We start from the raw sequence: 16,517 nt of genomic DNA on the forward strand, positions 1-16,517 counted from the left end.
AGCTAAGAGACTCCCAGAGCATTCCTATAGGTGGGTTGAGCTGGGGCCTCCAAGTGGCCTTTGGTCCAGAGGCAAAGATGTTACCAAGGAAAATAAACAACAGCCATTTCAGGTGACAGGTGCTGGGCTAAGGAGGGCGGGGGGTGGGGGGGATGGTGGTGGTGGTACAAAAACTACCAGGATTTCAAGAATCTATTTCGTGGCCAGTGTTGCCCCTGGAGACAGGGCAGGAGCAGGAACTGTTTTTTCTCTCTGACCCGCAGGCCCTCCGAGGCCCCAGCACCTGAAGGTGGCCTCCTGAGCCCAGGGCTTGCCTCGTATTCAGCCCTGACCTGGGCTCTGGCTGAGGCCTCTGGAGTTGTCCAAGGAGTGCAGCTGCCCTTCTCAGGCCCCTTGTTGGAGCAGAACCTGCCTATCCTCACGTCCTGTCCACAGGATGCAGAAAAGGAGGCAGCAGAGTAGCAACTCTGTGCAACATGCTTCCAAAGTGGGCGTCTGAAAGGCCAGCGGGGCTGGGGTGCAGACGCGTTTGTATTCCAAGTGGCTGCTGCCCATGAATCACCAATTTTATTCTGTGCTCTCAGCTCTGTGAAGGCATCATTTCCATCCAGCCTCACGTGGAGCTGGCGGCCAGAGCCTCTTAGTGGGGCTATAAATAGCAGATTATCAACTCACCTCCTTTGAGCTCATCACAGGCTCTTCGGTTTACTGTGTCTTCCTGCTGCCCGCACGGCACTCACTCAGATTTCCCAGGTGAGGTCTGGCTGAGACCCAGCACATGCTCGGGGGGGGGGGGGGGGGGGGGGGGGGGGGGCTGCAGGGTTTGGGTTCCCAGATCTGTTCAGGGTGACAGTGAAGGCAATGGCAGACTTTTGAAGAGCTCAACATTGAAGACGTCATAATTATAATATCAGGTCTCTGAGTTCCTTTCCAATTAAATGCAGCAGCAAGGGACTGTCATTTCTCTAAAAGTCCTAGAAATAAAAAGCAAGGGACTCACCAAATACACACTCAGAGAAAGCTACCCGGAGCAAGTAGCAACAAATGAAAGGTTTCATGTCTTCCTGTGGACTTGTCTCCTAACACTGAATGAAATACTTTATGGCTCACTGGCTTCAGAAATGAGATCGCACGTTTTAGTATTACTCATAGCTATCATTCAGAGAGTGCTCCCTGCGTGCCAGGCTCTGTGCCCAGCCTTTGCCTGCTGCATCCCATCAAGTCATCACAACAGCCATATTGAGGTAATGCCAGCATCATCAGCTTTCTGTAGGTGAGGAGGCTGTGGTTCCCAGTGTCACACAAACATAGACACAAGATTCCAGAGCCCAATCTCAGCTCCTGCAGAGGAGGGCTGTGTGTGTCCACGTGTACCCATGCATGTGTCCATGCGCGTGTGCAACCGAAGGGACCTGAACTGCAGTCTCCAGCTCTATGCACTCCATGACTGTATGTAGGAGCCAGATGCTCACAGACTCATCTTCCCCCAAGTCCCAGGCCCCTTCATCCTAAATGTCCCCATCACTGTCTTTTTCAAATTTGATCCTCTAGTTCTCCTGCAGGGAGGGCACTAGCCTTTCCTGCTAACCCATTTAACCCATTACCACCCATTTAACCCACAGAGCCACCTTTCCCTGTGACAGCCTCCTGGCCCAACTCAGTGATCTTCCTCCTGCCTCCTGCCTCCGCCTCCAGACCCTGAAACAGGCAGAGGTCAGGTGAGACTCCACCACGGCCCTTGGTAGCCTCTCTCCAATCTGTTTCTTCCTCCATCTCCCAGTCGCAGCCCCGTGCTTGAGGTCTGGTCCCCTTTATTGTCTTGTCACAGTAGCTTGTCCTGAGGAATGTTTTAAGAACATGGATTCTTGATCCCATCCCTAATCCACCCAAAACAAAATTTCTCAGGGTAGAGGCCAGGATCTGGATTTTTACGTATTTATTTATTTTATTTTAGAGAGAGGAAAGGAGAGGGAGAGAGAGATAGAAAAACATCAATGACAGAGAACATCGATTGGCTGCTCCTGCCTGCCCCCACTGGGGTTATGGGCCACACCTGGGCATGTGCCCGACCAGGAATCCAATCGGTGACCTCTTGGTACATGGGTCGACACAACCACTGAGCCACACCGGCCGGGCAGGGTCTAGATTTTTAAAAAGCTCTTCCAGTGATCTTGGCAGCCAAGGTTAAGAACCACTTTGTCAGACTGGCCTCCTAGATTCTATCCTCTCTCTGTTCTAAACCCTCCCACCAGTTTTCAGCTTAACTGTGTTAAAGCACAACTGATCCTATGTCACGCCCCTGCTCAAGAGCCTTGGGTAGCTTCCCACTGTCTGCAGGAAAGCACAAAGTCCTTAGTGTGACATTCAAGGCCCTGTCCTCCCTGGTCCACTGCGACCCCTTTGCCCCGCCCCCCAGGCCCACCTTTCCCTGTGACAGCCTCCTGGCCCTGCTCTCGCTCCTTAGCTTTTCCGGACTTTAGATGTCGAGAGCAGCGATCCTTCCCTAAGACTCCGAGCCCTTCGAAAAGAAGAACGAGGAATTATTGCTGAAATACCCACTCTTGATTCAAGAGCCACATGTGCAACTTTAAATGAAGAGGGTTTTGTGTGGCCAGCAGATGAAAGGAGATCCGCCGGCAGATACAACACAATAGCAGTGATGTGTGAACACAGGAGAGCAGGAGAGGTGGGGCTCATGATTAATTCAAAGGAGATGGCATTTCGGCATTCTCCCTGCTTTTATTCCAGCCCAGAAGACAGAGCAGGTTTGGTAAGCACTGGGGCTTGGGCTACATTTCAAAGTGCCTCTCATGCTTTTTTGTCCCTCATTCTTAGACAAAAGCAGAGAAACATATTTGGATCGTGTTCAAAAGGTCAAGAGTGTTTTCCTAATACGATTAAACAATGTGTGTGTTTGGATTTTGCTCTGTTTCCCATAAAGAAACATCTACTTCATAATAAAATAAAAAGCGACTGTGTTGACTGACAGCATGAGAATGGGGCCTGGAAATTGTTCCCAAGTGTTCAGAGTGAAAACAGACCCTAAAGAACTTTTTGTTCTTTATGAACACGAATCTCTATCTGCTCCTTCCCAAAACCCTACCAAAAACAATGACAAAGGAGGAAAAAGAGTTGCCAGTCCACAAGGCCTGTGAGGACAGGAGACGGCAGTGGACGAAGGATGCCAGCACACTTTTGGCAGGTGGCAAGCAGAGAAAGAAGTGGTGAGTCACATGGCAGCGAGGGGGAGGGGGAGGGCCTGACGCCTGCAGAGGGTTTCTGGGAAGAAGCAGGCCACGCTGCAGGGAGAGGGGAGGGCAGAGCTGCAAACGGGAGAACCAGCAGAGCCTCTGTAAGAGAGAGCTCAGTCCCCAGGGCAGGGGAGTCACCACACCTTGCCCACTCCTACAGGAGACCTGAGATGCTCACTGGAGAATTTGGATCAGCACATGAGGCACTGTGGAGGGTGGGTATGAAATGTAGAACTGAGCCCTGGCGGGTTTTGCTCAGCGGTTTAGAGAGTTGGCCCGCGGACCAAAGAGTTGTGGGTTCAATTCCGGTCAAGGGCATGTTATGGTTCACCCCTGGCCCTGGTCGGGGTCATGTGGGTGGCAGTGCAGTCGATGTGTCTCTCACATCAATGTTTCTCTCTCTCCCTTTCTCCTTCCCACTATATCCAATGATAAATGTGAAAATATCCTTGAGTGAGGATTAAAATTTTTTTTTAAAAAGTCATTAAAAAAAAAAAAGTGCAGAACTGAAAATATAGAAACTAAATGGATATCTAGACACTAAAATGTTAAATCCCAGCTCCTTTTCCTCACCCTGCTTCTGGACAACCTGGCAGCCAGGCACGCCCCTTACCCTCAGGTGGAGATTAAAGAACCCTTCCTGTAGGAGCTGAGAAGACTCAGGATAAGACCTCCTAATACAGACATTTAAGACTCCCACCGGAAGAGCCAATTTATGACCAACTACTCCCTACAGGGAAGTCCACCGTTAGAAAAGCCCCACCCAAGCATGCTGACCATCCAATCATCTCTTTAGCACAACATTCTTGAATATGAGCAGAGTCAAGATCCCCAGGTTTTTTACTTTTTATTTTATTTTCTGATTAGGAAGAGAGAGAGAGAAAGAAAGACATCAATTTGTTGTTCCACTTATTTATGTATTCAGGGGTTGATTCTTGTATGTATTCTGACTGGGGATTGAACCCGCAACCTTGGCATATTGGGATGATGCTCCAACCAAATGAGTCAGGGCAGGATCCCTGGACTTTTAAAGCAACCTCAGACATGATGGACAGGTATGTGGAGTAGCAGGGGAGTGGGAAGGGAATGCATAAGTTCAGGGAGGAGGAGAAAACTTTTAAAATGCTATAAAATCCTCAGTGAGGGAAAATAAGATTCATATCTCAAGGTTCATTATCATGAAATGTCAGAACACCAGGGATAAAGAAGAGACCCTCAAAGGAGCCAGGAAGGAAAAACAGGATAATTGAAAGAATCAGGGATCAGAATGGTACTAGACTTAGCAGCAGCACTGGAAGTTGAAAGACAATCCAGTGAAGCCTTCAGAATTCTGAGTGAGAATTCTGAAATCTAAACCCAAACTATTAAGAGAAATGGTAGAATAAAAGATGCTTTCAGACATGGGAGATCACAAATAATTTGCCTCTCATGCTCCCTTTCTCGGGAAGCTCTCCACCCAAACAAGAGAACAACTCAGCAATAAGGAAGACATGCCCAGGATGATGGCAAAGGAGCCTGTGGATGACAGCAAGGCAGGAGGCCTGGGATGAGAGCGCCCTCTGAGCCAGGGAATAGAGCACTTTAGGACGGAGATGGGCCAGATGGATTACCTGACGGGGCTGACTGGGTGGAAAATTATGTTGAGGGGTTATTAGAGGGTTGTGAGAATTAATGATAAGTTTATAAAAGATTGAGTAAATAAAAAATGTGAGGCAATTACTACCTGCAGAAAACCTACGACACATAAACTGTAAAAGAAAATAAACGCAACACCAAAAAATTTACATAACCATAATAATGTGAAAACAGATCACCGATTTGATCAAAGACTAAGAAACTGGGTGGGAAGCTGGGGGAAAGGGAAGGAGGATGCAGGTGGTGGTGGCTGAAGAAACAAACCCTCACCTTTCATAACTGCAAGAAAATGGGTAATGTCTAAAACTGACAAATTAACAAATTAGCACTATAAGCATATTATTTAAAAATACGGGGGAGGAGGTTAAAACTGGGAAAAATAGCTGAAAGAGTTTAACTGAGTACCTCTGGGGATCAGACTGGGGGTTGGTGTCTGGTGGGATAGAGGATGGCTGTTCTCACCAAATGCCATTTAGTACTATTTGCCACCGGCCAGGGTGCTAACCTGATTTTTTTTTTTTTTATCCTCACCCGAAGACATTTTTTCATCTTTTGTTCAGGTAGAGTGGGAGGGAGAGAGAGAGAGAAACATCGATGTGAAAGGAACACATCGAGTGGCTGCCACCCACACGACCAACCAGGGCCGGGGACGAACTGCAACCGAGGTACGTGCCCTTAGCGGGAACCGAACCCAGGTCTCTCTGGACCACAGGCTGACGCTCTAACCGCTGAGCCAAACCGGCCAGGGCATAACCTGATTGTAATTGCTACTACCTTTACAGTAAGGAGCAGGGTAACTTCCTGCAGAAGGAAGCCGTTGGGGAATGTACTTTTCATCGCCTTATGATGTTAATTTGAGGCAATTATCATAAATAGACTAAAAAAGTTTTGAATATTATTTGTCCTTGTGAGAGCCTTGTGCTGTTGGCATGTCAGGATATAGGACCTTAGGAGAGGAATATTCAGAATATAGACACTTCTTGCTCTAGCCAGGTGGCTCAACTGGTTGGAGTGTCATTCCATACACCAAAAATGTCGCAGGTTCAATTCCCAATTGGGGCATATATCTAGGTTGCTAGCTCAATCCCTGGTCAGAGCATGTTTGGGAGGCAATCAATCAATGTTTCTCTCACTCTCTCTTCCTCTCTCAAATCAATGAACATATCCTCAAGTGATATGTGTATATATATATATATATATATATATATATATATATATATAAAATACACACACACACACACACACACACACACACACATATATATATATATAAAATACACACACACACACACACATACATACGCACTTCTTTAATAGCCTTGGATCTCAAGGTTTCAAAGCTTTTAGTGTTTGCCAGCATTCAGTTGGGAAAAGCTTCCTCCACAGATGCTGGGAAGCCAGCTCCAAGAGCTCTCTTCACTTGATAGTTTTAGTGCACCTGCATTTTCGCTTTTTCAAGGCAGGATGGGCAAGAATAAAACCACTTCTCCAGTCCATTTGGCTATTTCAGAACAGTTTTATTGTGTATGGAGGGAAAATATGTATTTTTTTCCCCTTGACACTTTTGGGACCACTCTAAATTTAGGTTATTTGCTGAGCTTGTCTGTGGCGGGAAGAAGAAGGAAACCAACCCTGGGTGCCATGGTTCAATGCTCTCATCTGACTGCCCACAAGGAGGCCTTCTTGAGCCATTTCCAGGGACGTTTTCTCTTCTTGGATTGGCCCCCCTCTTCAAGACCAGTATCAGAATGGAAGATCTGAAAGTCCTGGAGAATAAATAAGGACTAGCTGTTTTTCCAGCCCTGAATGTTTGTGCCAGGGCCTCTGGGCCAGGGGTTTCTACAGAGCATCAGCCACAAAGTGGGGGGCTAACAAAGAGAAGGAAGTTTTTGCTTAAGAGAACCAGGGTGCTATTATTGGTGGAAGTGGAGTTCTTGGGGTGCCACAAGGAAAAGAATTTCCTGAGGTTCCAATGGGGGGATGGGGTTTTGTGAAAAGCTTTATTGATGATGTAAAATTAAGGGGGTTCCCCTCCAAGATCTCATCTCTGCCCCTCTGGCCATTAAGAAGTCCAATCTTGTCTTTAGCAGGGCCAGAGTTAAGGTCACTGCCCAGAATTTCTCCTCCATCTTAAAGTCCTCCAGTCCAGCATCTGGCTAGCTTAGCTTGTGTTCCCAGCTTCAGTCCATAGCGTGTGGGGTCTGCAGGGCCATGGGCCATGCGATCGCTTAAGGCCACGTGGCTATGGAGAGAGAACAATCAAACACACAGGTCAGAGCAAGAGAGAGGGAATTGTCTGGGGATTTTAACTTTCCAAGATTTCACACACTTCTGAGGAGGTCCACCTCCTAGCCAACCCATTGTTCCCCAGGCTAGACAGACAGACAAGCGTCTTCCCTACTTCAGGTGCCTTCCCTACTTCACCTGTACCCCCAGGGATCTGCAGGGAATGGACTGATGGTTCCCTGGGGAATGTGTACCTGCAGCTTCCTGGTGAAGCTGCTCAGATGACCAGGTTTATAATGTCTGGCCTCCCTTTGCTCTCTTTCTTTTATTAATATTAACTAGCTAATTACAACAATAACAAGGGAATTAAAAAATGTGAGAGCAGCCCTGGCCGGTTTGCCTTAGCAGTTAAAGCGTCGACCTGCTGTCCAGAGAGAACCGGGTTCGGTTCCTTCTGGGGGCACGTATCTTGGTTGCAGTTTGTCCCCGGCCCTGGTTGGGTCGTGCGGGTGGTGACCATTCGATGTGTCCCTTCCACGTAGATGTTTCTCTCTCTCTCTCTCACTCTCACTCTATCTGAACAAAAAAGAAAAAATGTCCTCGGGTGAGGATAAAAAAAAAAAAATGTGAGAGCACTCATTGCAGTCTTGCATTGTTTACTAGCTTTAAAGAGGAAGCCTGTGGCTACCAGGCATGGACACTTAGGCCCAAACTTTCTAGAGGGTACTTTGGCAAACACAGTAAAAGCTTTAAAAGTGTGCTACTCTTTGAGCCCTGGCTGGTTTGGCTCAGCAGTTAGAGCGTTGGCCTGTGGTCCAGAGAGACCCAGGTTTGGTTCCCACTAAGGGCACGTACCTCGGTTGCAATTTGTCTCTGGCCCTGGTTGGTCATGCGGGTGGTGGCAGCCACTTGATGTGTCCCTTTCACGTCGATGTTTTTCTCTCTCCCTCCCACTCTGTCTCAACAAAAAATGGAAAAATGTCCTCAGGTGAGGATAAAAAAAAGTGTCCTGCTCTTTGAACCAGGAATTCCACTTTTGGAGTTTATCAGAAGGAAAATAAAAACTAAATATCCATGGAACTTTAGATGAAAGGATAAGTCACAAATCAATAAGTAGCATTGATTTAAATTTTTTATTAGAATTTAAAAATAGGAAAATGTTTTGTTTCTTGAGGAACACAGCAGTAGTGTAGCTCTGAACTCACTCACTCAACAAGGAAACAACAAAGAGAAACCAGGAGAAATATGCCACCTCCAAAGTTTTGTTAGGAGCTGCCAAAGGTGAGGTAGAGCAGGAGACCTGGTGAAAAACCTTGAGTGAGGAAGGGATGTAGGTTCTCAGAGAGCTCAGAAAGTTCTTCTTATTATTATTCCTTTCCAGAATGGGAAAGCCCACTCTGAAAGGGAACTGTGAGAACAAGTCCTAAACTGTACAAAGAAAGATTGCTGGGGACAATGGAAAGCACTGGAAAAAGAAAAAAAACTTCTAAAAGGTACCTTCTCTTAGAAACAGAGGCTGTAAAGAAATCTGGGAAAGAGAGATGGACAGACAACCTTTGAAATCCAGAGAAGAGGTGACTTCTCAGAGAGACCGTGTTTGAAATTCATCACTCTGGCAGAGAGTTCCGCTGGCCCCACCTTTCCACCCCTCCCCCACTTGTTCAGGACAACAGTTACTATGCAAACAGTGGAGCAACACCTACAAGACACACAAAGGAAGAAAATTATAGTTTAAGTATAAAGCCTGTAGACAAACATTTTAAAACCTGTAAGAAACCAGGAAATATCATTATCACAACAAGCCTTTCCTGAGGAACCGACTAGAACCATGGAACAATCTCAGCACTACTGAGCAAACGTGAGGAATTCCAGGGAAAAAAAGCCCCTCCTTGAGCATGGAATGTATTTAACTGTAGAAAAAGAGTCAAACAAACACAGAGGTTAGGGTGACATCAGAATGCAGAATCACATTCTTTAATATGGTAGAAATTTCTTATCACTAAGAAAAAATTGAAGAGAAAGAGATTAGAATAAGAATAAGCTCAATGATCACCTCAAATTAATTGATTCAAAAGGTAATATTTAAAGGTTCTAGATCATAAACACTAAGATTGATAATTTTACTGACTGTATAATGGAGGAGGAGTGTGAGGGAGAGGATGAGATTACAAGATAATTTTATGGTTGTTCATAGTAGGTAATCAAAAGATACAGTCCCAAAAGAAAATGGATCAACAGTATTTTATAAAGTTAACTTCTAGAACAAAAATACAAACTTTCCTAAATATCAAACTACATTAAGAAAAAGGGCAACTAAAAAAAAAAAAAAAAAAAAAAGAAAAAGGGCAACTACATAATGAAAATACAACATTAAAAAAATAACAGAATTGAGACCAACTATATCTGTTATCTTACTAAATATAAAAGAGTTTAACTCATCTATTTTTAAAATAGTCTTCAAAATAGATAGAAAAGCCCAATCCAACTATAGGCTATATACATATAGGACAAATAATCAGAAAGCTTAATAATAAAAGGATGGGCAGAGAAAGGCATATGAGAAAAATATAAACTTTAAAAATCTTAATATCTGACATCATAGAAAAAAGCTTGAAACAAGACAAAAAAAAGTTTTTAATGCTAAAGGCTATAATTCAGCATGAAAATATTATTATTATTGTTGTTGTTGTTGTTGTTTATCTTCAGACAGAGCAGGAGGGAGACAGGGAGGAAGAGAAATAGAAACATGGCTGTGAGAGAGACACATCGAGTGGCTGCCACCCACACAACCTCAACTGGGGCCGGGGACAAACTGCAACGGAGGTACGTGCCCTTAGAGGCAACTGAACCCGGGTCTCTCTGGTCTGCGGGCCGACGCTCCAACTGCTGAGCCAAACCAGCCAGAGCTCAGCATGAAAATTTAAGTTATGAGTATATATGCACCAAATAATACAGCAGGAACTTTCATATAATAGAAACAATAGAAATGCAAGGAGAGCCCTGGCTAGTTTGGCTCAGTGGTTAGAGCATCAGCCTGCGAACCAAAGAGTCACAGGTTCGATTCTGGTCAAGGGCACATACCTCAGTCCTTGGCCCTGGTCAGGTTGTGCAGGTGCCAACCAGTCGATGTGTCTCGCTCACAGTGATGTTTCTCTTTCTCTCCCTCCTACTCTATCTGAAGATAAATGAAAAAATATCCTCAGGTGAGGATTAAATAAAAAGAAATGCAAGGAGATTTAGTCAAAGATACACTAATAATAGAAGATTTTGATTCTCCTTGCCCTATCTCAAACATACCAAGTGATCAAAATGAAACGAGAATTTAGAATTCCAAACAACATAATCAATAAAGCAGATGTTACTGGTATGCATCAAACATCGAGCACTGAGAATAGAGAATATAATTTCTTTTCAAGTGGCCTGGAATATTTATACATGCAAAAGATTATATGTTAGGCCACAAATTAAATCTCATTGTTTCCCCACAGTAGAAATAATATAGATAGCATTCTATAATAACACAATAAACATTGACATTTATAACATATTCAGAAAACAGCCCAGCCGGTGTGGCTCAGGGGTTGAGCATCAACCCATGTAGCAGCAGGTCGCCAGTTCAATTCCCAGTCAGGGCACATGCCCAGGTTGTGGGCCAGGTCCCCAGTGGGCAATATGCAGGAGGTAGCCGATCAGTGTTCTCTTTCATCGATGTTTCTATTTCTCTCTAAAATCAATTAAAAAAAAACAACACATATTCAGTGTCCTTCTATTTGCATGTGTATGGTGGTCTATATGAAATAAATCCATAATCAAAGGGAAAACACAAATTCAAAACTGCAGAATTTCTTGAAAACAATAATAATGAACATATATAGAAGGACCTAGGAGTACAGTTAAAATAGTACTCAAAGGAAAACTCATAGCTTAAATAATAGAAAAATAAATAAATTAAACAGCTGGTTCAAGAAACAAGAAAAATAATTTTAAAATAAACCAAGGGAAAGCAAAAGGAAAAGTTAATAAAGATAAATACAGAAATTAATCAGTTAATCTAACAAAATAAAGAACTTATAAATAAATAAGCTTATTAGAAAAAATTCAGTAAATTAGGTAAGCCACAAGATAAGTTAATCATAATAAAAAGGAAATGTACTAAAACCCCAAATAAGAAATTACAAATGGGAAACAGACATACAAAGATTAGAAAATAAAAAACAGCCCTGGCCGGTTTGGCTCAGCGGTTAGAGCGTCGGCCTGCGGTCCGGAGAGACCCGGGTTCAGTTCCCGCTAAGGGCATGTACTTCGGTTGCAGTTTGTCCCCGGCCCTGGTTGGTCGTGCAGGTGGCAGCCACTCGATGTGTCCCTTCACGTCGATGTTTCTGTCTCTCTCTCCCTTCCTCTCTCTCCCTCCCACTCTATCTGTACAAAAATATCCTCGGGTGAGGATAAAAAAAAAAAAAAAGAAAATAAAAAACAAAACAAAGCAAAACAAAAAACAGAGAATACCTTATATAATTTTATGCAGATACATTTGAAAACCTATATGAATATACAGTTTCATCAGAAAATTAAAGATAGAAAACCAAATAGACCAATTTGCATATGTTTTTCAAAATAATTTGAATATAATAAAAATATTATGCAGAAATATAATATATAATGTTACAGAAGTTATAATAAAATTTTTTGTTTTTGTTACTCCTCACCAGAGGATATTTTTTCCATTGAGTTTTATTTTTTTTATTTTTTTTATTTTTTTTTATCCTCACCCGAGGACATTTTTCCATTTTTTGTTCAGGTAGAGTGGGGGGAGGGGGGAGAGAGGAACAGAGAGAGAGAGAGAGACATCGACGTGAAAGGAACACATCGAGTGGCTGCCACCCGCACGACCGACCAGGGCCAGGGACAAACTGCAACCGAGGTACGCGCCCTTAGCGGGAACCGAACCCGGGTCTCTCAGGACCGCAGGCCGATGCTCCAACCGCTGAGCCAAACCGGCCAGGGCTCCATTGAGTTTTAGAGAGTGGAAGGAAGAGAGGGGAGGGAGAGAGAGAGAAACATCAGTGTGAGAGAGAGACATCCATTGGTTGCCTCCCTCGCACTCTCCAACCAGAGCTAGGGATTGAACCTGCAACCCAGATACGTGCCCCTTGACCGGAATTGAACCCGTGACCATCCAGTGGGTGGGCCAATGCTCTAACCACTGAGCAATGCTGGCCAGGGCTGTAATGAAACTTTTTTTTTAATTAAAAAAATTGTTTTTCTTTATTGATATTAGAGGGAGAGAAGAAAGGAGAGGGAGAGAGAAATAGAAACATAGATGAGAGAGAACATAAACTGGCCACCTCCTGCATGACCCCACTGGGAATTGGGCCCACAACATGGGCATGTGCCCTGACCAGGAATCAAACAGGTGACCTCTTGGTACATGGGTCAATGCTCAACCACTGAGCCACACTGGCTGGGCTATAACAAAACTTTTTTTTTCAGTCCTCACCCAAGGAGATATATATATATATATTTTTTATCCTCACCCGAGCACATTTTTCCATTTTTTTATTCAGAGCGGGAAGGAGAGAGAGGAAGAGAAAGAGAGAAACATCGATGTGAAATGGACACATCAAATGGCTGCCATCCACACGACCCAACCAGGGCTGGGGACAAACTGCAACTGAGGTACATGCCCTTTGCAGGAACTGAACCGGGGTCTCTCTGGACCGCAGGCCAATGCTCTAAATGCTGAGCCAAACCGGCCAGGGCCCCAAGGATATTTTTACATTTATCTTCAGATAGAGCGAAAGGGAAAGAGGGAGGAAGAGAGAGAGAGAGAAACATTGATGTGAGAGAGACACATCGATTGTTTGCCACCCTCACAACCCCAAACAGGGCTGGGGATGAACTGCAACCAAGGTACATGCCCTTGGCCGGAATCGAACCTGGGACTCTGCTTCGTGGGCCAATGTTCTACCGCTAAGCCATAATGTCCAGGGCTATATCAAAACTTTTAATAAATAATTTTGTCAAAAGAATTTGATAAAAATTTGTCAAATACTTACCTCCCTCCCTCCCCTCAAAAAACCAAGAAACATCAGGTTCATTGTTTATAGAGGAATGCTACAGCTCTACTAACCTTTAAAGAACAAATGATTCCAGTGATTTTTTTAAAATGCTCCATAGCCTAGCCCTGGCAGGTGTGGTACAATGGTTATGAGTGTCGGCCTGCACGCCAGAGTCGTGGGTCCATTCCCTGTCAAGGGTGTCTACCTGAATTGCAGGTTTGATCCCCTCCCCAAGTCCGGGCGTGTGTGGGAGGCAACCAATCAATGTGTCTCTTTCACATCTCTCTCCCTCTCCCTCTCCCTCTCCCTCTCCCTCTCCCTCTCCCTCTCCCTCTCCCTCTCCCTCTCCCTCTCCCTCTCCCTCTCCCCCCCCCTCTCTCTGTTCCTTCCACTCTCTCTAAAAATCTATGGAAAAAATATCCTCAGGTGAGGATTAACAAAAAAAAATTTTTTTAAATGTTCCATAGCCGACCTGGTCGGTTTGGCTCAGTAGTTAGAGCGTCGGGCTGCGGTCCAGAGAGACCCGGGTTCAGTTCCCCCTAAGGGCACGTACCTCGGTTGCAGTCTGTCCCCGGCCCTGGTTGATCCTGCGGGTGGCAACCACTCGATGTGTCCCTTTCACATCGATGCTTCTCTCTCTCTCTTCCTCTCTCTCCCTTCCACTCTGTCTGAACAAAAAATGGAAAAATGTCCTCGGGTGAGGATCAAATAAATAAATAAATAAATAAATGTTCCATAGCCTAGAAAAAGAACAAATTATTTTCAAAAAGAAAATATAAGTATATACATACCAAAATATAATAACAATTGTAAGAACAAAGAAAAAGTAAGCCAATCTCATTTTAAAATTTTGCTAACAGAATCCTAAAGCACATTGAAAGAAGAATGTATTATGACCAAATGAAATTAATTTTAGGACTGTAAATAAAGTTCAATATTAGAAAACCTAATATAAATAATCATATTAATAGTTCTAAATAGAAAATCATAAGTATCTTTATAAATATCAAAAATGCATTTGATAAATACTTATTTGTGATTTAAAACATTTAGTAAAATGAGGGGGAGAGATAAACCACAGAACTTATATGCATGTATGCATGAACAATGGACATGGACAACAATCTGGGGAAAGGGCAGGGAGGGAGAGGGAGGGGCAATCTATGGGGGAAAAAGGAGAAACATCTGTAACAAAAAATTAATTAATAAAAAAGAAAAAAAACATTTAGTAAAATGAGAATTACTTCCTCAAAATGAAAAAATAAGTTTGTTTTTTTTTTTAGCAGAAAAGCAACAGTTTTCTTAATAGGGAAATACTACTCACACTAATATATAGGATATATTAGACTTAGTAACCAATGCAATGTAGACATGAGAAATAACTTAGTGGTGAAAGAAATGAAGTGAAACATTCTAGATTATTTTCTAGTGTATCCTGTAGAATTCTCATAAGGTTTCCAGGCCCAAAAGAATTGGTGAGGAATGTTCAAGATAGTCTTAGGAGGCAAAAGGAAGAGGAGGAGCAAAAAGAGAAAGAAGAGGAAGGCGAAGAGGAAAATGAACAGAAAAGAAATAAAGGAGTGGTGGTTTGAAATACATTCGACACTCCATCCAAAATGTGGAGCCTAATTCTCTTGCCCCTGAATGTGTACTGGACTTTGTGACTGACTTCTAATGAATAGAGTAAGTTAGAAGTGATGGTATGTGACCTAGGAGTCCATATCTTGAAAGTTATTGTGGCTTCTGCCTTGCTCTTTCTTGGTTCACTTACTTTGAAGAAGACCCCTGCCATGTGAGGATGCTCAAGGGGCCCTGTGGAGAGGTCCATACAGTGAGAAACTGAGACCTGTGCAAATAACTATGTTAGTGAACCATCTTGGAGGTGGTTCTAGCCCTAAGCAAGCCTTTCCATACATGAAGCACCAGGCAATAAGTATTGAGATGCTGAGCCAGAACCACTCAGTTAAGTTCCTCCTGCATTCCTAATTCACAGAAACTGTGAGATAATGTTCATTGTTGTTTTATTTTATCCTCACTTGAGGACATTTTTTCATTTGTTCAGGTAGAGCGGGAGGGAGAGAGAGAGAGAAAAACGATGTGAAAGGGACACATGGAGTGGTTGCCACCCGCACGACCCAACCAGGACCGGGGACAAACTGCAACCAAGGTATGTGCCCTTAGCGGGAACGAAACCCGGGTCTCTCTGGACCACAGGCCGACGCTCTAACCGCTGAGCCAAACCAGCCAGGGCGATAATGTTTATTGTTTTAAGTCACTAATTTTTGGAGTAATTTGTAATGCAGCCATATAACTAATACAGAAGGAAAAATAGTCATTTTCAGGTTGACAAAAAGTGAGCATGCCACAGGCAGACCTGTGGTAAAGAAAATGCAAACAAATTTTCAAGTGGAAGGAAAATAAAAGCAGATGGGAAGTAAGAGATAGAGAAGGAATGAAAAACAAATAAAGTGGTAAATATCTGTATAAATCTAATGTTTCATTGGATTTTAAAATATTCCACAACAATAAGATCTAAATAAGTGGAGAAATATATCATGATTATTAATTTGAAGATTCGATAGTGTTAAATGTGAATTCTTCCCAAATTGATCTATAGATTCAATACAATCCCAATTAAAATCCCAGCAGCCTATTTTTCTTTTTTTAAAATTAATTAATTTATTTATTTTTGTTATAGACGTTTCTCCTTTTTCTTCCACTGATTCCCCCCTCTCCCTCCCTCCCCGCCTTGTCCCCAGCTTTGTTGTCCATGTCCATTGTTCATGCACACATGTATATAAGTTCTGTGGTTTATCTCTCCCCCACCACCCCCTCTTCTGGGGATTGTCAGTCTGTACCCCACTTCCACGTCTCTGGGACTACCCCATTCCTCAGACTGTTATGTTCATTATATTCCACAAATAAGTGAGATCATATCATACTTGTCTTTCTCTGTTTGGCTTGTTTTGCTTTGGATAATACTTTCCAGGTCCCTCCATGTTGTCTCAAAGGATAAGAGATCTTTTTTCTTACAGCTGCATAGTACTCCATTGTATATATGTACCTTTTTTTTTTTAAATCCTCACTCGAGGACATTTTTCCATTTTTTGTTCAGATAGAGTGGGAGGGAGAAAGAGGAAGAGAGAGAGAGAGAGAAACATCAACGTGCAAGGGACACATCGAGTGGCTGTCACCCACATGACCAACCAGGGCTGGGGACAAACTGCAACCAAGGTACATGCCCTTAGCGGGAACCAAACCCGGGTCTCTCCGGACTGAAGGCCGACACTCTAACCTCTGAGCCAAACCGGCCAGGGCTGTACCATAGCTTTTTTATCCATTCGTC

The sequence above is a fragment of the Molossus molossus genome, unplaced genomic scaffold (genome assembly GCF_014108415.1).
Source record: "Molossus molossus isolate mMolMol1 unplaced genomic scaffold, mMolMol1.p scaffold_m16_p_4, whole genome shotgun sequence".
Classification (NCBI taxonomy): Eukaryota; Metazoa; Chordata; class Mammalia; order Chiroptera; family Molossidae; genus Molossus; species Molossus molossus.